Source organism: Balaenoptera physalus, assembly GCF_965194825.1.
Source record: "Balaenoptera physalus genome assembly, chromosome: 1".
Taxonomy (NCBI): Eukaryota; Metazoa; Chordata; class Mammalia; order Artiodactyla; family Balaenopteridae; genus Balaenoptera; species Balaenoptera physalus.
In genome coordinates this window covers 197,200,278-197,220,748 of record NC_138882.1, presented here as the reverse complement: position 1 = coordinate 197,220,748, position 20,471 = coordinate 197,200,278, and the positions used below count along the sequence as shown (strand labels likewise).

General features: G+C 45.2%; 1 long non-coding RNA gene across 1 annotated transcript in view; it reads right to left on the bottom strand.

The window, feature by feature from the left end:
- Positions 1 to 4,041: 4,041 nt before the first annotated feature.
- LOC309637759 overlaps positions 4,042 to 20,471 on the bottom strand; it is an 864,831-nt gene continuing 848,401 nt past the window's right edge. Inside the window, exon 4 of the long non-coding RNA XR_014250787.1 lies at positions 4,042 to 4,437. This is a non-coding gene — a long non-coding RNA (uncharacterized lncRNA). The remainder of the gene's footprint in view (positions 4,438 to 20,471) is intronic.

Below are 20,471 nucleotides of genomic sequence, written 5' to 3'. Positions count from 1 at the left end.
CCGAGGCCCTTATGCTGCTCCTAAGTCATGCCCTGAGACTATCCCTAGCTAAGGCCCTGACGCTAGGCCTCACTCAAGCACTGTCGCTCTCCCTAAGTCCGGCTCTGAGGCTGTCCCTACCTGAAGCCCTGACACTGGTCCTAAATTAGGCCCTGATGCCCTAAGTAACTAAGGTCTTGACACTGTACCTAGGTCATGTCCTGACACGATCCCTAGACCTTAACCTAACCTTGTCTTTAACTAATGTTGAGCTTCTTATGCTAAATAAATCCCTGATGCTGTTCCTAACTAAGGCCCTGAAATTAGTCCCGAGGCCATGACCCTGGCCCTAACTGAGGCCTGGAGGCTCGTCCTAACTCAGGCCCTGACACTGTCCCTAACTAAGGCCTTGACACTACACCTAACTCAGTCCCTGACACTGAACCTAACAAAGGCTCTGATGCTAGTCCTAAGTCAGGCTGAGACACTGTCTCTAAGGCCCTGCTGCAGTCAATATCTAAAGTCCTGACATTATCCTGAGCTAATATCCTGACCCATGTCTTACCAAGGTCCTGAAACTGTCCCAAAGTAAGCCCTGACGCTGTCCCTAAGTGAGGCCCTGAGAATGTCTTTAACGAAGACCCTAATGCTGATCCTAAGTCATGCCCTGACACTGTCCCTTACTCAGGCCCTAAAGATAGGCCTCACGTAGGCCCTGTTGCCTTACCTTAGTTAGGCTCTGACGCTGTCTCTACATCTAGCCTTGACACTGGTCCTGATGAAGGCCCTGACGCTGGTCCTAACTAAGGCCCTGATGCTCTCAATAACTAAGGTCTTCACGCTATCCCTAGCTCATTTCCTGACACTTTCCCTGGCCTGGAAGCTGACTCTGTCCCGAGCTAATTTCCTGCCTCTTATCCTAACTGAAGCCCTAATGCGCTCCCTAACTAAGGCCCAGACTAGTCCTAACTAAGGCCCTGACACTATCTCTAACTAAGGTCCGGAATCTGTCCCTAATATAGGCCCTGCTGCCGGCAATAACTGAAATCCGGACACTATCCTGAGCTAATATCCTGACCCATTTCTAACCAAGGTCCTGACACCGTCCCTAAGAAAGCCCTGTTGCTGTCCCTAAGTGAAGACCTGAGGCTGTGCCTAACTCAGGCCCTGAAGCTATGCCTAACTGAGGCCTTGACGCTGTGACTAACTCAGGCCCTGATCATGTCTTTAACTAAGACCCTAATGCTGATGCAACAAAGGCCCTGATGCTGCTCCTACATCATGCCCTGACAGTGTCCCCAGCTAAGGCCCTGACGCTAGGCCTCACTCAGGCCCTGTCACTCTCCCTAAGTCAGCCTCTGATGCTGGCCCTACCTGAAGCCCTGACACTGGTTCTAAATAAGGCCCTGATACTCTCAGTAACTGAGGTCTTGACACTGTCCCTAGCTCATTTCCTGACACTATCCCTAGACCTTAACCTAACCCTGTCCCTAGCTAATGTCTTGCCTCTTATGCTAACTAAATCCCTGATGCTGTCCCTAACTAAGACCCTGAAATTAGTCCCGAGGCCGTGAACCTGTCCCTAACTGAGGCCTGGAGGCTGTCCTTAACAAAGGCCCTCAACTTATCTTTAACTGAGGCCCTGACACTCTCCCTCACTAAGGATTGAGGCTTGTCTCTATCTAAGGCTCTGAGTCTGTCTTTAACTAATGGCCTCATTCTTTCCCTAACAAAGGCCCTGACATAGTCCCTAACTAAGGCCCTGACACGGTCCCTAATAACATGAGCTGTCCCTCATTAATGCCCTGATGCGGCCCATAAATGATGTACTGAAGACGGCACTAAGGTCCAGACAATGTCACTAATGACCCAAAATGTCTCTTACTAAGGCCCTCAAATTACCTCTAACTGAGGCCCTAAAGATGTCCATAACTAAGTCCCTGATACTATCTCTAACTAAGACCCTCAAGTTATCTTTAACTGAGGCCATGACAGTGTCCTTAACAAAGAACTTGACACTGTCTCTAACTAAGGCCCTGAGTCTGTCTTTACCTAATGGCCTCACTCTTTCCCCAACTACTCCCTGACGCTGCCCCTAACCAAGGCCCTGACGGTGTGCCTAATTGCCTGAGCTGTCTTTCACTAATACCCTGACCCTGTCCATAACTAACGCCCTGATGATGTCCCTAATGAACAGCCTGAAGTGTCTCTTACTAAGGTCCTCAAGTTTTCTCTGAGGCCCTGACACTCTCCCTAATTAAGGCCTTGACACTGTCTTTAAGTAAAGGCCTGATGCAGTTCCTACCTGAGGTGTTGATGCTCTCACTAAGACCCTGAAGTCTCTACCTGAGAAGCTGACACTGTCTGTAACTGATTTCCTGACTCTTTCCTTAACTAACATCCTAATTTTGCCCCTAAATAACACCCTGACACTGGTCCTAACTACGGCCCTGATGCTGAACCTATCTAAGGCCCTGACGATGTCCCTAATAGACTTAGATGTCCCTCACTGTGGTCCTGATCCTGTCCATTACTAAGGTCCTGAAGATGTGCCTAAGTACGTCTCTGACCCTGTCCTAAGGCCCTGACCCTCTTCCTAACTAAGGGCCTTGACGCTGTCTCTACAGAAGGCAAGTATGGACCTGATCCTGTCCATAACTAAGCCCCTGAAGATGTCCCTCATTAAGTCTCTGACACTGCCCTTAATAAGCCCCTGACACTGTCCCTAGCTAATGGCCTAAGCTATAACTTACAAAGTCCCTAACACTATCCCCAAGATGCTGACACCCTTCCTAACTTAGGCTTTGATGCTGCCCCTTAGTGCCTAAGCGGTGACAAAATAACACCCTGATTCTATTACTAAGGCCCTGAATATATCCCTAAGAAAGTCTCTGAAGTGTCCCTAACTAACGGCCTAAACTGTCTCTTACTAAGGCCCTCACGTTATCTCTGAGGGCCTGACAACACTGTCCCTAAGGCCCTGTTGCTGGCCCTAATTAATGTCCTGTTGCTGGCCCAAACTAACGTCCTGATGCTGAACCTAACTGAGGCCCTGATGCTCTTCCTAACTAAGGCCTTGAGGCCAATTCTACCTGAGGCCCTGAAACTGTCTGTAACTAATGACCTGACTCTTTCCCTAACTAACACCCTAATTTTGTCCCTCATTAATGCCCTGACACTGGTCGATACTACAGCCCTGATGCTGACCCAATCTAAGGCCTTGACAATGTCCCTAATAGCCTTAGATTTCCCTCACTGTTGGCCTGACCCTGTCCCTCACCAAGGCCCTGACCTCTTCCTAACTAAGGCTGTGATGACGTCTCTACCTGAGGCACTGACACTGTCTATAATAACGGCCGACTCTTTCCCTAACACCCTGATGCTGTCCCTAATAGCCTCATGTATCTCTCAATAACGCCCTGATCCTGTTCATAACTAAGGCCCTGAATATGTCCCTAAGTATGTCTCTGACGCTGTCCTTAACTAAGGCCCTGATGCTCTCTCTACCTAAGGCACTGACACTATCTATAATAATGACCTGACTCTTTCCCTAAATAACACCCTAGTTTTGGCCCTGACTAACACCCTGACACTGATCCTAATTATGGCCACGATGCTGGCTCGAAGGCCCTGAAGATATCCCTAAGTAACAGCCTGAACTGTGTCTAACTAAGGCCCTCACGTTATCTCTAACTGAAGCACTGACACTGTCCCTAACTTAGGCCCTGACGCTGTCCCTTATAGTCTAAGCTGTCACTAAATAATGCCCTGATCCTGTCCATAACTAAGGCCCTGAATATGTCCCTAAGTACATCTCTGACGATGTCCCTAACAGCCTGAACTCTCTTCAAGTTATCTCTGAGGTTCTGACACTGGCCCTTACTAAGGCCTCACCCCGGGGTTGTCCCAGGCTGCTGGGCAGTTTTCTCTTGTCCGCATCTCAAGCCAGCTGCCTGCCATTGGCCACTCTAAGATTCTGTGATGCAGTGGTCCCACGTGGGATGTCCCTGTGTAGGATCACCTGCGGGAGGAGAGTCATGGCCACTCCGCCCTCCAGGGGACTGCGGCTCAGGGTAGGAATCTCTCAGCTAGCCTCTGGACACAGGGTTCTGTGTCCTTGTTTGCTGTAAATCCCTTGGAGTTACCTCTAACATTTTTTAAATGGATCTCCCCCTCAGCATATTTATGATTTAAATTATTTACCACATTAAAATTCAGGAATGACATTATTAGAATGAGCAGGAAGACACAGGATGCCCCCCAAATGATCTATTACTTGGAGGATTTAAAATTCTAATGAGAAAACACTCACTCTCCTCATCCTCTTGGGCGTCAGCACAAGGCGGGAATCAGCTGCATTCTTTATTTATCCCTCTGATTTTCCAGAACCTTTCCTTCAAGCAGAAATCTCTGGGCTCTGCGGGAACTGTGAGTGGTGACCATCAGGTAAATCTGAGACTGAAAAGAAAGAGGAAAACCATAATGGAAAAGAATATGAAAAATATGTATATATGTATGTATGTATATATGAATCACTTTGCTGTACAGTAGAAATTAACACCACATTGTAGGTCAACTATACTTCAGTATCGATTAGTTTGAAGGCACTTTTATAAATCAGGCCTTATTTCTCTTGTCCTTTCATCCTGGGACAAATGTATAACAGAAACTAACCTGGATTACTCCGGGATGAACTCATATCACACAGAACTTTAACTGTTGAACAAACCATGAATGTCAGTTACACCATGGGATGTCCTGATCCAATATGAAGTTTGTATACCTTGTATCAAGCCTGCAGAATCCACTAAATTTGGAAATTCAAACTGAAATGAAGCCACCTATCCCATGACTTCTCCACAACTAGTTATACAACATCAGTTGGAAACCATATACAATCAAATGAATGCAGACAGAAACAACTATAGCCTTCCGTTTTTTTCCTTTTAGATAAAGACGGTATTTAAGGTGATGTCTTGGGCCGTTTCAGGGTGTTACTCAATTTCCTGGGTATCTGCCATGCACACAGGAGGTACACATGTTAGTTAACTTGTTTGTGCAACTATATGAAGGTAGTTAATACCACAAAACTGTATACGTAAAGTGAATTAAATGCTAAAGTCATGTTTTGTATTTCTAATGACAAAGAAAAAAAAAGTGTAGCACTGATATTTGTTACAAAAATGAACATTAAAAACATTCTTAGTGAAAAAAGCCATACAGAAAAGGCCACCTAGATCCCATACTCATCTTGTCTGCTTCAAATCCATCAAGGTTGTCCAAATGAGGGGGAAACTCAGTAATGGTTCCAGAAAAAGAAAACTGGATCAGGATGGAAAAAGACATTTTCATACAGTTGGGACAGCAGGTGAAAGTTGAAGTGGGGCTGAGTATTAAATTATAATGTGGACATCAGGATTTCCTCATTTAGGGGTTATGTGCTGGTTCCTTGGGCGAAACACACTGAGCATTTTGTGTGAAGTGGCAAATGTGAGTACTTTTTGCCATTATTGCAACTTTTCTGTACATTTTAAATAACTGGAAAGTAAATTACTTTTCTAGACAACCATGTCAGTATCATGCCAGAAAATCAGATAAGACAGACATCAAATTTTGTTATAGAGGCCAAGACTCACCCAGACCAAGTTCAACCAAAGTTGTGATACTTATTTCCCTTGTAGGAGTCCGCATGGTATTAAGAGGCACCGTGGGAAGAGTATATTAGTAGCTACCATGTCTTGGGTCCTGTGGATTACCTGGGGTGCAGTAGACACTGAGATTTTAGTATTGCAATTTTTCACATTACTTCAAAAAATATGTTAAAAAATAAATTCAGTAAAGTTGCAAAATATGGAATCAATATACACAAATCAGTTTTGTTTCTATACACTAATAATGAACCACCAGCAAGAAAAATTAAGAAAACAATCCCATGTACAATTCCATCAAAAAGAACGAACTATTTAGCAATAAATTTAACCAAGGACATGAAAGACCTATACTCAGAAAACTGTAAAGCATTGATAAAGAAACTAAAGACACAATAGGAAACAATATTCCATGCTCATGCATCAGAAAAATTACTACTATTAAAATGTTTATTCTACCCAAAGTCATCAACAAACAGTGCCAGGAAAACTAGACACCAGACTCCAAAGAACGACACTGGTCACCATCTACACGGCACATAAAACTAACTAAAAGCGCACAGTATTCCACATTAAACCCTTTCTCTCCTGAGGCCCCTGAAGATGCGCCCCACCCACCCAGCAGTCAGCTGCACAGGAAGATTCTCCACACTTGCTCATTTTTTCCTCTTGTGGAGTCTCCTCACCAGTGGCTCCTGAGAAAACCCAGCTGCTGTCAGTGTGGACAATGCCTCATGGTCCAGAAACCTAAGCCCTGACAGGAGACAAAGCTCCTGTCTGCTTGTCACGGAGCAAAGTCTGTGGGCAGGGTGCACCTGTGCCCCCAGGGTCAGACAGGTGGGTTCAGCGCCCCCTGTGGGACGTCAGAGAAGTGCCGGGAGCGCCGCACTCACAAACCCAGAGGCCTCATCCGGAAGGCAGTTCTGCTGTATACACTAAGTTTGGAAATCCAAACTGAAATGGAGCCAAGTATCTCACTGTATCTTCTCAAAAGATGCTTAAGGAGCAATTAATTACAAACCATATGTAATGAAATGAATGTAGACACAAACTTTACAACTTAAACCAAAATTCACTCAAAATTGCCCATAGACAAATTTAAATTACCAAACTATAAAAGTCCTAGAAAAAAAAAGATAATCTACATAACTTTGGGTCTGGTGACCTTATTCAGAAAACCGGAAGACAAACCACAAACTGCAAGAAACTACTTCCAAAACACATATCTGATAAAGGATCTGTACTCAAATTATGCCAACAACGCCATTAAAATTTGGTAAAGATTGAAACACACACCTGGCCCAAGAAGATAAACAGGCAGTAAATAAGCATACAAGAATACACGCAAGATGCTGGTGGAATGCATGTACAACCAACTTTGGAAGACAGTTTGGCAGTTTTTTCCAAATCTAAAAAGTCTCACCTTAGGATCCAAGAAGTGTACCTCCTGTATTTAGACAACTGCTTTGAAAAACTGTGTTCAAACCAAAACTAGCATCAAGTAATGCACAGCAGCTCTATTCATAATGGCTAAAAACTTAAAGATATCAGGATGTCCTTCTGTAGATGAATTCATAAGCAAATTAGGGCACATACATGTCAAGGGGAGAAGAATACACCACCCCAAAATATGCCCATTTGACAAAAGGATTATTTTGGACTGATTCATTTAAGAAACAGCAGACCCAGGAGAATCTTTCAAAACCAAGTAGAAAATGCCCTTTTAGGAGGTAAATTTACATTTATTAAGGATATCTCCATTTGTAAGGGTATGTCCCTCTCTGGACCAGGAATTGAATGATGACTAAATATCAAGAAAAGCTTGTTGGGACTTCCCTGCTGGTCCAGTGGTTAAGACTCCATGCTCCCAATGCAGGGGACCAGGCTTCAATCCCTGGTCAGGGAACTAGATCCCGCATGCTGCAATTAAGAGCCCGCATGTCGCAACTAAAGATTCCACAGGCCGCAACTGAGACCCGGCACAGCCAAATAAATAAATGTTTAAAAAAAAAAAAAGCTTGTCAATGAAATAGGCCTGGATGTAAATCTGTGTAACAACCATACCCTTGTTTACTGGGCTTTGACTAATAACATCCCTTAAATCGCTTCCTCCATTCCCTAACATCTTTCTTTTGTTCTCAGCAGAAGATAGCATTTAAGGTAATGGCTTGGGCCATTTCAGGGAGTGACTCAGTTTTCCTGGGTATCTTTCAAGTATACAGGAGGTACGCATGGTATATATTAAACTTCTGATTGTTTTCTCCAGTTCATCTCTTTTTCATTACAAGGGAGATCTCAATAAAGAACATAGAAGTGTAGAGGGAAAACTATTTTTCCTCTCATATACATGCAATGCAATAGTATTCAGAGATATAAAGGAATGGACCATCAACCCGTGCAAAAAAAAAAAAAAAAAAAATAGATGTATCTAACACTTGCATTGCTAAGTGAAAGAATCCAGTCTGAAGTGCTACACACTGTATGACCTCATTTATATGACATTCTAGAAAAGGCAAAACTGACAATGGTAAACAGTTTACGGAATATGTGGTTGAAATAGTCCATATGATAGTTTAGTGGTGAATACCTGTCACTATGCATTTGTCTACACCCACATATTTTCACAACCCAATAAGTAATTTACAATCTATTCAAACTTAGCTACTTAGGATATGGGAGTGTCAAAGACTGGAATACAGAACGTAACAAAGAATCTAACTGATTCAGAAATGTATGAAAAAACTCACTGTTGGTGGTGGGACAAATGGGCTGACCTAAGTTAACTTTGGAAATGTACAGAATCTGTAGGCCAAAGACAAAATGTGCCATACATACACAGTGAACTCTATGTTCTTTCCATGAGGGGTAGTAGCTAACGGTACCAAAACTACTATATCAGTAATCGAATGGAACAAGCACTGAATTTAATAAATGACAAATGGTGGAAGCCAGGTTTCTTACCACTGGAGTGGGATGTTACAGTCAAACAAAGGGAGAAGGTTACAATATCCATGTCATAACAGATCCGGTTGGAGACATCAGTATAAACTATCTTTAGCCTAATAGAGATACACATAGTTCCACGTGGAAATCTTTATAATTATGGGTATATGCATAGGCTGGGATACATGCACATATTTCCATGCACTGTCAGCTGAGCATATTTAGCTCCCACGTGTAAGTTTTTAATACCATTCTCTAATAAAAGGAACAAGGGCTCTTTGAAGAAAGGGCTGATGCTAGGACTGAGACAGTAAATCTATGAAGCAGGATAATCTTAAAATATCAGAAAGTAAAGAAGTACCAAAAATTTTTAAAACCCACAAAAGAAAAATTATGTAAAATGAAAACAGGAGCAAATGGAAAAAGCGCTCAACAGCCAAAGCAAGAATTAACTAAGCAGTCTAATAATGTAGTGCTGGATTATACCCAAAAGTTTACAGTAATTATTCACGTGTCCAAACTGGTAAAAATAAATTACATAGTTTTTGATGAATGGTGTTAAATAGAAATCTCCTATGCAGAAAGCTTCTAAGCAATGTATATAGCCACTCAGCTGTCCATCAAGGATGTGAAGCTAACCCCTCTCTCCTCAAGTGTGGGTTCTGCATTATGACTTCCTCCTACATAAGACGCACAGGATGGACATGGGGAAAACATTAACCTCACTGTGGGAAAACTTGACACACACTACTTCAGCTAGGTGACCAAAGTTAAGAATATAAGTGAGAAGTTTCCTTAAGAGCCTGTCCTCTTGATATATAGTGAAGAGGAAGCACTTCACCTCTGTGGTCTACTTTTTCAAAGCCAAGTCTAACCACGACAAAACCACCAAGCAAATCCCAGTGCCCGGCAGTCTACAAAATACCTGACCAGTCCTCCTCCACACTGTCAAGGTCATGGAAACAAGGAGAGTCTGAGCAACTGTCAAAGCCCAGAAGAGACTAAACAGACATGATGGCCCCATGTCCTTTGAGATCCTGGAACAAGGAAAGGTATAACAAAGGGAACATGAATAGGGACTTCACTTAATAATAAAGTAACAATATTTGTTCATTATTTGTCATGATTCTGCAGAAAATTAGACAGGAAAGATTAAAAGTCAAATAAGAGAAATCTACTGTAACAAACTGGAAATCTAGAGGAAAAGGGGGATTTCTTTGTAAAAACACATTACCAAAATGAACCCTAAATTAAGGAAAATACAAAAAGACCAGTTAATCACTGAGGAACCTCTTCCCCATACTGGTTATCCTATCACTGTTCCAGGGTTTCCCTCTCCCGGGACAGGGAAGGAACAGGGACAGAGATGTTTGGCAGCTCCCCTAGTATCTGACCCCACCCAGTGTCTTCATCTCCCCCAGCCACGCCTACCCAGTGAGGACACCTGAGGAAGGATCAGGGATTATTGATTCAGATGTGTCAACTAGGACTTTTTCTTTTCCCAGCGACTGGACACACTTACTGAAGTAAAATAAATTAGTATTCATTGTAAGGGTAGAAATAAATTAATACTTGCAAGTGGCAAGTTGCAGAATGGGTTTGGACCTGGCAGGTCCAGTGGCTCACACTGTCTCAGTGTGACCTTGCTTCTCTCCAAACCTTTGTCCTGCTCAGTGCCTTTGGGGGACCCCATTCACAGGCACAGGCTCTCTCACTGCCCTTGGGCCAACAGCAATTCTAGGCTGACAACCACTCACCATCCATTCTCCGAGAAAGAGTTTCTCCTTTTCCTGGATTCCAAGAAAGTCATGGTTTTAAATGCCTTTGGTCTGGCTTGGGTTACAGTCTCATACTTCACCCATCACCAGAAGATGGAAAATGGGACTGGCTAGATGTGGGCTGTAAACCCATCTTCGAGCTGGGTGCAACATGGGCTCATCCTTCTGCAACTGTTTGGACTGGAAGCAGGTGAGATGTAATTCCCAAAGGAAAACTGAGGCACTTGGGCCTCAGAACAGATGCTGGCTGGCAGAAAGCAACAGATTCTAAGTCAATGCCTGCTCACTGCACAGCACAGAATCTGACACAAAAGGAAGAAAGGGGTTCACTCAGGGTCAGGGGCTGCAGCTACTCATCCAGTGCTCTTACTGTCCTCCCAAGACTGCAAGAAGTTCTTTCACTTACTGAAAAGTCAGGATCGTTGGTGATGGTAAACTCAAGTCTCTTTCCTTGGGCGTCAGGTCCTCACATCTCAGAGGCTGGCCCAGAACAGCCCATGTGCCCTCAGAAGACACACAGACCTCATTCCTGCCCCTGAGAGGTGGGAGCCCTTGAGTTATGCCATCTCCCTGGCCATATTAATTGCCCATCCCTGAAAAACAATACTGCTCCTTTTCCAGTTTCTTCTCTCTCCTTTACTAAGAGGAAGAAACCAAATGCTAGGGTGGTAAGGAAACTCTTGTGCGATGAAGTAATGGGAGGCTCAAGAATTATTCCAAGCCCTGGAACCCATAATTGGCAGGCTTTCCAGAGGCCACATGGATGCATATGGCTCTCCAAGACAATGCAGTGTCACTGTGAACCTTCCACTGGGAGGTCCAGTTGCCCCCATATCTTTGATTCTTAATGACTATGAATGTCAAAAGTTTCTAACGACTGACAGGACAAAGGATTGAAGGGCCATGGTCTGCTGTATGGTTGTTGTGTCAGGGACACACTCCAATGTTTAGAGGATTATTACTTCTCTTGGCAGCCTATGAAGCTGTGAGCAGGAGGCCTTTTTCTCAACCACATGCATGTTGGTGGTTGAAACTTCTCAAAGGAATGTCTACACTGACCAGGTAGCTCTTGAATTGCCCGGCATCCTGGTCAGCTCCGTAACTGTACATGAGGGCCTGACAATGCCCAGGCTGGACTGAGCTAGAGGACCACAGATGCCTACCTGGATTGTCAGAGGTCAAGGGCTGTCCTGCCTGAGACTTGATCATCTATTCATGCCCACTCAGACGGGACAAAGGATGCCTCCAGTGCCAGGAGGGCCCCACCAGCCCTTAAGAAGGCAGCATGTGGGGGCTGGCAGGTCACTGCACCCAGTCCTGTATAAATCCACACATGCCCACTGAGTGCCCTGTTGTCTGGGCTGTGCTGGAACCTGGGGCTGCCCAGGCAGACTAGGGTCAGCATCACCCTTCCCAGGTGGGAGGGCAGAATGAAACCATGCATGACTTCTGACACCCTCCCCAATCCTTGACAGAGGTTGAGTTGGATGAGAAACAGTCCGAGACAAGAACAGACATTTCATTCTTCTCTCAGAGCCCAGGACTGGGGGAAGGGAGGCCAGAAAAACAGCTACTGACCTCAGCTCCCTGACTCCTGTCTGACCCTGGGCAAGTCCTATCCATTCTGGAGGCTTCAGAGAGAAGGAGAGGGGAAGGCAATGAGGGTCAACTGTGCTTAAACCTAACTCTAACCTTTACCTTAAGAACCCTAACCTCTAACCTTAACCCTCTAACAACCCTAGCCCCAGACCTCTAGACCCTCGCCCCGACCCCTAAACTCTAATCCCCGACCCTGACCCTTTAACCACAACCCTCTGCCATGACTCTCCAGCAATGACCCATAACCCTAAACCGTGACCCCTGAACCCTCACACTGACTCAACCTCAGGCCTAAAGCCTGGCCTAGTGGGTACCGAGGGATGACTGTATGAACTCTCAAATAAACCAAGGAATTAAATCTTCCTGACCATGAATGTAACAATGGTTTCTTAGATTTGACAGTAAAGCATAAGAAATGAAAGGAAAAAATAGACAAATTGGATTTCCTCAAAATTACAAACCTTTGTGCATCAAAAGAGGCTCTCCAGAAAGTAAAAAGACAGCCCACAGAATGGAAGACAATACTGGCACATTATGTATCTGATAAGACTCTTTACCTAGGATATACCCAGGGCTTTTACAACTCATCAACAAAAAGACCAACAATAAAATTTATGAAACAGACAAATGGCTTGCACGGACTGCTCTCCAGGCAAGACATACAAATGGTCAACAAGGACATGAAAAGATGTCAAACATCAGTAGTCATGATGAAAATGCAAATTAAAGCCACAGTGTGATGCCCCTTCACACACACTAGAATAAAAATAAATTTTAAAATAAATTTTAAAATATATAAATAAAAATAACAAATGTTGGCAACAATGTAGAGAAATTGAAACCCTTAAAAGTTACTTGTGGAGATGTACAATGGTGCAGTCTATGTGTACAAAACTTTAGCATTTACTCAAAAATATAAAATATAATTACCATGTGGTTCAACAACTCCACTCCTAGATATATACCCAAAAAATGGAAAACAGGTGTTCAAACAAAAACTTGTACACCAATTATTCATAGCAGCACTGTTCACAATAGCTCAAGGTAGAAAAGATTTAAATGTCCATCAGCAGGTAAATGGATAAGCAAAATAAGGTAGATCCATAAGCTGCATTATTCTGTCATATAAAGGAATAAAGTAAAATTATACAGTCACTGTGGAAAACTCTATGGTGGCTCCTCAAAAACATGGAAAATGTATGAGCCCTGGATTCCACTCCAGGGTGTACACCCAAAATATTAGAAAGCAAGGACTGGAACAGATATTTGTACCCCGTATTCATAGCAACATTTTTCACAATAGCCAAAAGGTGGAAGCAACACAACACATCCTTCAACAGATGAATGGATAAGTACAGTGTAGTATATCCACAATGGGATATGATTCAACCTTTAAAACTAAGGTAATTCTCACACATGCTACAATGTGGATGAACCTTGACGTCATTATGCTAAGTGAAACAAGCCAGACACAAAAAGGACAAACGTTCTACGATTCCACTAGTATGAGGTATCCAGATAAGTCAAATTCAAAGACAAAGTAGAATAAGGTTGCCAGGGGTTGAAGTGAGTTAGTGTTTAATGGCTACGGTTTCACATGGGGAAAATAAAGTTCTGGAGATGGATGGTGAGGATATTTTTACAACAATGTGAATGTAGTTAATGCCATAGAACTGTATACTTTAAAATGGTTTAAATGGGGCTTCCCTCGTGGCACAGTGGTTAAGAATCCGCCTGCCAATGCAGGGGACATGGGTTCAAGCGCTGGTCCTGGAAGATCCCGCATGCCACAGAGCAGCTAAGCCCACGAGCCACAGCTACTGAGCCCTCGTGCCACAACTACTGAAGCCCATGCGCCTAGAGCCCGTGCTCCACAACAAGAGAAGCCACTGCAATGAGAAGCCTGCACACGGCAACGAAGAGTAGCCCCCTCTCGCCGCAACTAGAGAAAGCCTGCACACAGCAACAAAGACCCGACACAGCCCAAAAATAAAAAATAAAATAAAATTTTTAAAAAAGCTTTAAAAAAAGTGGTTTAAATGGTAAATGTTATGTGTTTTTAATCACGATGGAAAAAATGAATGAAATAATGATCAATGTTACAATGTGGATAAACACTGAAAACATCCTAAGTGAAAGAAGCCACACAGAAAAACCACCCAGATCATGCTCATCTTGTACACTTTAAATCCAGCAAGGTTTTTAAAGTGAGGAAAAGCCCCAGTGATGGTTCCAGGAAAAGAAAACTGTATTCGAATGGGAAAATACATTTCCACAAAGCTGGGGCAGCTGGTGAAAGTTGAAGCAGGTCTGTGGATAGGATTATAATGTGGAAACCATAATTATTCCTCATTTTGGGGTTATGTGCTGGTTCTCTGGGAGAGTGGCCCTCCCACTCTCACAGGGTAAAACAAACTGGAGTATTTTGTGAATGTGGAAAACTTGATACTGTTATTTAAAGTTTTTTATACACTTGAAATTTACTAGAAAATAAAGTACTCATCAAAACAACCATGTCATAGCACGCCAGAAATACAGACATCAAACTCTGCTATAGAGGCCAAGCCCTACCCAGATCCAGCTCACCCGCAGTGGTGATGCCAATCACCCTCGTAGGAGTCCACATACTACGAGAGGCACCGTGGGAAGATTACATTGGGAGCCACTATGTCTTGGGTGCTGTGGATGACGTGGATGTAGCTGAAACAGTGGGATTTCTGAATTCTAGTTTTCCACATTCAACCACCAAAAAACTGTTACAACTAAAAAATGAATTCAGTAAAGCTGCAGGATACAAAAAAAGAAAAATCAATGCACAAAAATCATTTGTGATTCTATACACTGATAATGAACCATCAGGAAAAGAATTCTAAAAAAACATCCCACTTACAATTGCATCCAAAAAGATAACCAGGAGTAAATTTAACCAAGGACGTGAAGGACCTGCACACTGAAAACTGGAAGACACTGATAAAGGAAACTGAACAGACAAAAATAAATGGAAAGATACCCCGTGCTCATGGGTAAAAAGAATATTGTGAAAATATGCATTCTAAGGTGGGACTTCCCTGGCCGTCCAGGGGTTGGGACTCTGCGCTCCCACTGCAGGGGGCGCAGGTTCAATCCCTGGTTGGGGAACTAAGATCTCGCATCCTGCATGCCACATGGTGTGGCCCAAATTTTTTTTTTAATTTAAAAAAAATATGCATCCTAGCCAAATTAATGTATAGATTCAATGCAATCCCTACCAAAAGTGCAATGACATTTTCCATAGAAACAGAACAAACAATCTTAAGATGTGTGTGGAACCACAAAGGACCCAGAAGAGCTAAAGTGACCCTGAGGAAGGAGAACAGGCTGGAGGCATCTCCCTCTCTGACCTCACACTACATTACGAAGCTACGGTCCCAAAAAAGTGTGGAATCGGCACAAAAACAGGCACGCAGACCAGAGGAACAGAGCAGAGAGCCCAGGAATCAACCTACAGGTATGTGATCAGTTAATTCACAAGAAAGGAGCCAAGAACATACACCAGGGAAAGGACAGTCCCCTCAATAAACGGTGCTGGGAAAACCAGACGCCACACGCCAAAGAACAACACTGCACTCTGTCTACACCACACACAAAAGGGGCCAAAAACCCAGTTTTCCACATCAAGCCCTTCCTCTCCTGGGTCCTCTGAAGACAGACACCCTCAGCGGTCAGCCACGTACAGGAAGCTTCTGACCACTTTTCCTCACCTTCTCCCTCAGCGGCGTCACCTCCCGGCAGGTCCTGAGGAGACCAGGCTCCTGTCAGCATGAACTGGACGCCACAGTGTCCCAAAGCTGAAGCCCCAGGGGGTCCTGAGGAGACCCGGCTTCCGTTAGTGTGGACTCGACCCCGGCTTGTCCCGAAGCCCGGCCATCAGTGTGGACTCAGCCCCGCGTGTCCCAGAAGCCAAAGCCCCAGCGGGTCCTGAGGAGACAGGGCTCCTCTCAGCGTGAACGTGAACAGCATGATCTGAACAGACATCCCGCCAAAAAAGATATACAGATAGTAAAAGTCATACAGAAACAAGCTCAACATCATATACCATTAGGGAATTACAAATTAAAATCTTGAGATATCACAGCACACCTATTAGCACTGCTAAGCTCCAAAAATATGATAATACCAATGGCTAGAGGGTGAGGAACAAAAGGAGCTCTCCCTCATAGCTGGGGGGAGGCATGGGCAGCCACTTTGTAAGACAATTTGGCAGTTTTTTCCAAAGCTAAACAAGTCTCACGTTGGGATCCAACAATCATGTTTCCAGCATTTAGGCAACTGCTTTGAAAATCTATGTCCACATGCAAACAAGGATGCAATTATAAACAACAGCACTTTCATAATGGCTAAAAACTTGAAGAAATCGGGATATCCTTCAAAAGATGAATGCATAAGCAAACTGGGGTATATCCATGTCAAGGCAAGTAGAATATGCCACCCCAAAATATGTCTCTCTGGCATAAGGATTATTGGTCTGCTTTAAAAAAAAAGAAAAAAAAAAGGGCCTCCCTGGCGGCTCAGTGGTTAAGAGTCCGCCTGCCAATGCAGGGAACACGGGTTCGAGCCCTGGTCCAGGAAGATCCCACATGCCGCAGAGCAACTAAGCCCGTGCGCCACAACTACTGAGCCTGCGCTCTAGAGCCCGCGAGCCACAACTACTGAGCCCGTGTGCCACAACTACTGAAGCCTGCACACCTAGAGCCTGTGCTCCATGACAAGAAAGGCCACCACAACGAGAAGCCTGCGCACCGCAATGAAGAGTAGCCCCTGCTCGCCACAACCAGAGAAAAGCCTGCATGCAGCAACGAAGACCCAATGCAGCCAAAAATAAAATAATAAATTTATTCAAAAAAAAAATCTCAGAAAACTGAGATTGCCGTTTTATGAAGGACATTTACAATAGAGAAGTCTCCATTTATAAGGGTATGTCCCTCTTTGCACCAAAAATAGAAGGATAATTAAATCTTAAGTAACTCTTTTCACTGGAGAAGTCCTTACTTAAATGTGCAAACACTCATACCCTTGTTTACTGTGCTTTGCAGGATAACCTGCCAAAACTGGCCTTCCCCCCTTCCCCAGCATCTTTCTTCTGTTTTAGCTGAAGACGGTATTTAAGGGGATGGTTTTGGTCATTTCAGGGAGTGACTCAGTTTTCCTTGCTATCCCCCCTGTATTCAGAAGGTATACATGTAATTAAACTTCTGCTTTTCTCCTGGTAATCTTTTATTTCAGGGGCAGGGGGGCCTCAACCAAGAACCTAGAAAAGTAGAGGGGAAATTGTTTTTCCGCCCATACACGTGCAGTGGAATACTACTCCGCAGAAAGGAATGCACCATCAGCCTATGGAAATACATGGATAAATCCTCAGTATATACTGCTACGTGAAAGCATCCAGGCTGAGGAGGCTGCACACAGTATGACCCCATTGGTGACACTCTGGGAAAGGCAAAGCTACACAGATGATAAGCAGATCATGCGGTGGGGGGTTTGAAGTGTTCCATGTGACACTCTAGAATGGATACCTGTCACTATGCATTTGTCTAAGCCCTCAGATGTGTATAGCCCAAGGGGCCAATCATAATCTATTCAAATTTAGTTATTTAGAATGTAGGAGTGTGGCAGGATGGAATACATAATGTGACAGAGTCTAACTGTATTAGAAATATATGGAAACAACTCACTGTAGGGGATGGGGTAAAAGGTGCTGACCTAAGTTACCTTTGGAAATGAATGGAATCTGTAGACTAAAGCAAACTGGACCGTACATATACAGTGGGCTTCATTTTACGAAGTTCTTTCCAGGGTGTAGTAGCTAACAATTCTGAAACCTCTGCACATGTAACCTGGAAAGGAGCAATGCATACATAACTGGCAGATGGTGGGAGCCAGGCTCCTTGCTGTGGGAGTGGGAAGTTACAGATAAGCAAGGGGAGAGCCTCTGCCCTCGTAATCCTGGATCTGGGCTTCCTGGGAGGATGTTGACTGGCCGGGGGAAACACACAGATCTTCACGCTGGGAAGGCCCTGCAGACATAGGAACTCCACGCCCCATCTTTCCACCCATACCTGCTGGAAACACTCAGCCCTCCATCATCAGTCAATTGCAGCGTTTAAGACAGTCTCGCCCCCAGGCAGATAAAGGAACATGAGGGTCTTGCTTACCCCTAAGCTGTCCCAGAATTCAGGCCCTGGGGGTGGAGACAGGATGGGGGTTCCTGGGCCTCTGACCAGCAGGTGAGAGGAAGGAGGAGGACCAGTCCTGAGGACAGAGGTTCCCTCAAGTCTGTGAGCCCAGGAGCCCTGATGGGATTCATTCCCAGTGCGGACATGGGCGGGGTCTGCAGTGGTTCTGTGCTCCCCCTGGACCCCTTTGATGAAGCCATGGCAGCACTGGCCCCAGACGTCTCCTGGCAGCGTCTCAAACTCTGACACAGTGGTTTTACAAAGGAACAAGAGAATGAAGCTGAGCCCCTGACGGCCACTCCTTTCTGGCTCTGAGTTGCTTCCAACAGGACCGCAGTCACCTGCACGTAGTCTGCTGTGACCTACCTGCCCCCATTGGCCTTTACTCTCCCTCCCTGCGATGAGTCCCGTGACATTTCCAGCCTGGAACCCTCTCGCAGGCCAGACACCTCTGTTCAGTCACTGCACCCCCATCTCACCTTGGGGGCTAACAGGGCCCTCAGGGGACCGGGATCCTGCAGCTCCCCACACCCAGAAGCAGCCCCACCTTCCCTGGTTGCTGAGCCCAGGCACGGGGTGTAACCGAGCAGGACCCTACGGGGCCTTCCCAGGACAGAGCCCTCCCCGACATCCTCTGCTGTAGCTCCTCTCTGAAGTACCTGGATAACAGTATCTGATGCACGCTTCCTGAGTTGTTTTAGAGATGCTAAAACCACCACCAAACGGAAGAAATTAACTACCTGATGATCTTGAACAGGTAGCCCCGGAACTTATGCCTAAGAATTTAGAATGTTAACTGCCTGTTACCTCACCATCAACCAGAGAATTGTGCACCAGCTGATCTCATACCCTGCGACCCCCCTCCTTCAACTGGCCTTTAACATTGCTGTGCTGAAATCCTTCAGGGAGTTTGGGGATTTAGAGCACAAGCCGCCTGTCCTCCTTGTATTGGCACTTTTACAATTAAAGCTGCACTTCCCTTCACCACACCCGGTGTCAGTAGACTGGCTTTACTGCACTCAGGCAAGCGGACCCAAGTTTTGTTCGGTAACACTGGGGTCTCCCAGGCTCCCACTCTCCTTGTGCCCCACTGACTGTCATCTGCTCCTCCAGAGTCTTGTTGCAGCAAAAATAGAAATGAAGTTTCCCTCCGCTGAGAACAAGGAAAACAAAGGGAACAGCGAACAGGCTAGAGAAGAAACATAACCTGGCCTGAAAGAGTTCATCACTCCTCGTTTTACTTTGTCACTAATTTGTAGTAACTAGATGTGTACTTTACACAGCAAACCTCACTCCCTGACACTACGTAATTTACCTCTGGCACCCATCACCCCTAACTCTGTGTGAGTTACATCCCCTGCCTCTCACTCCCTAACCTTATTATGTCCAGCACTTACATTCTATATGCCCCTCATAACAAATCACCCCCTATAGTCTTTGCATTTCAGAAACAAGGTCACCGGCCGATAAACCAGAAGCAAACGGACGCAATTACCAGACTGCTGGACCCCAATTACCGGGCGGCCTGATGCCAACTATGACTGTTTTGAAATAATGCAAAGAAAAGGAGGAATGCAAGACCTTCACTACTTTGATCCTCATCCTATACCCCGGACTGCGAGAGCCCCACATATAAAACCTACCCTGATTCTCAAGGAGGGCGGGCCCAGTTCTTGAGGCGCTAGCCGGCTGTGTCTTCCCTTCTGCCTGGCAGAAGAATAAAACCATCTCTCTCTTCCTCCAAAATCCCTGGCTCTGTATTTCTGTTCAGCCTCGGTGCACGGGGAAGCCGAGATTTCGACAACAGTCTGTGGCCAGTTCCCACACTAATTCCCCTCTACACCCACAGCCCTGGCCCAAGCCCGATCTTGTGCCTGGTTCCTCCATCAGGCCCTGGCAAAACTCCCTGCCCACATGGTGCACCTCACATCCCACCCCAACGTGGTCTTTCTGAAGCATAAACGAGACTGTGACTCTCTCCCACCTGTAATCCCCCAAATGTTTCCCCACTTTCGCTAGGGTATCTGCTGGGAGAGACATCTGCCAAGGCCCTGAGAGTCCCCGGCACCCCCACGAGGCTGCTGGCTCCTGGGTTCCCTGACAATGAGCACCTCAGCAGGCCAGGAGACACGGCAGGAAACACCAGAACCGCTCACCTCAGGAGGGGACTGGCACGGCCACTGCCTGATCAGAGAGAGCAGAGAAGGGCTCCCCAGCTGGGACACAGACTCTGCACGAGTGGCCGCTCCCTGAGCCACTACATCACCTCGTCTGACTTGAGGGAAGGAAGGACCGAGGCACACTTGGCTCCT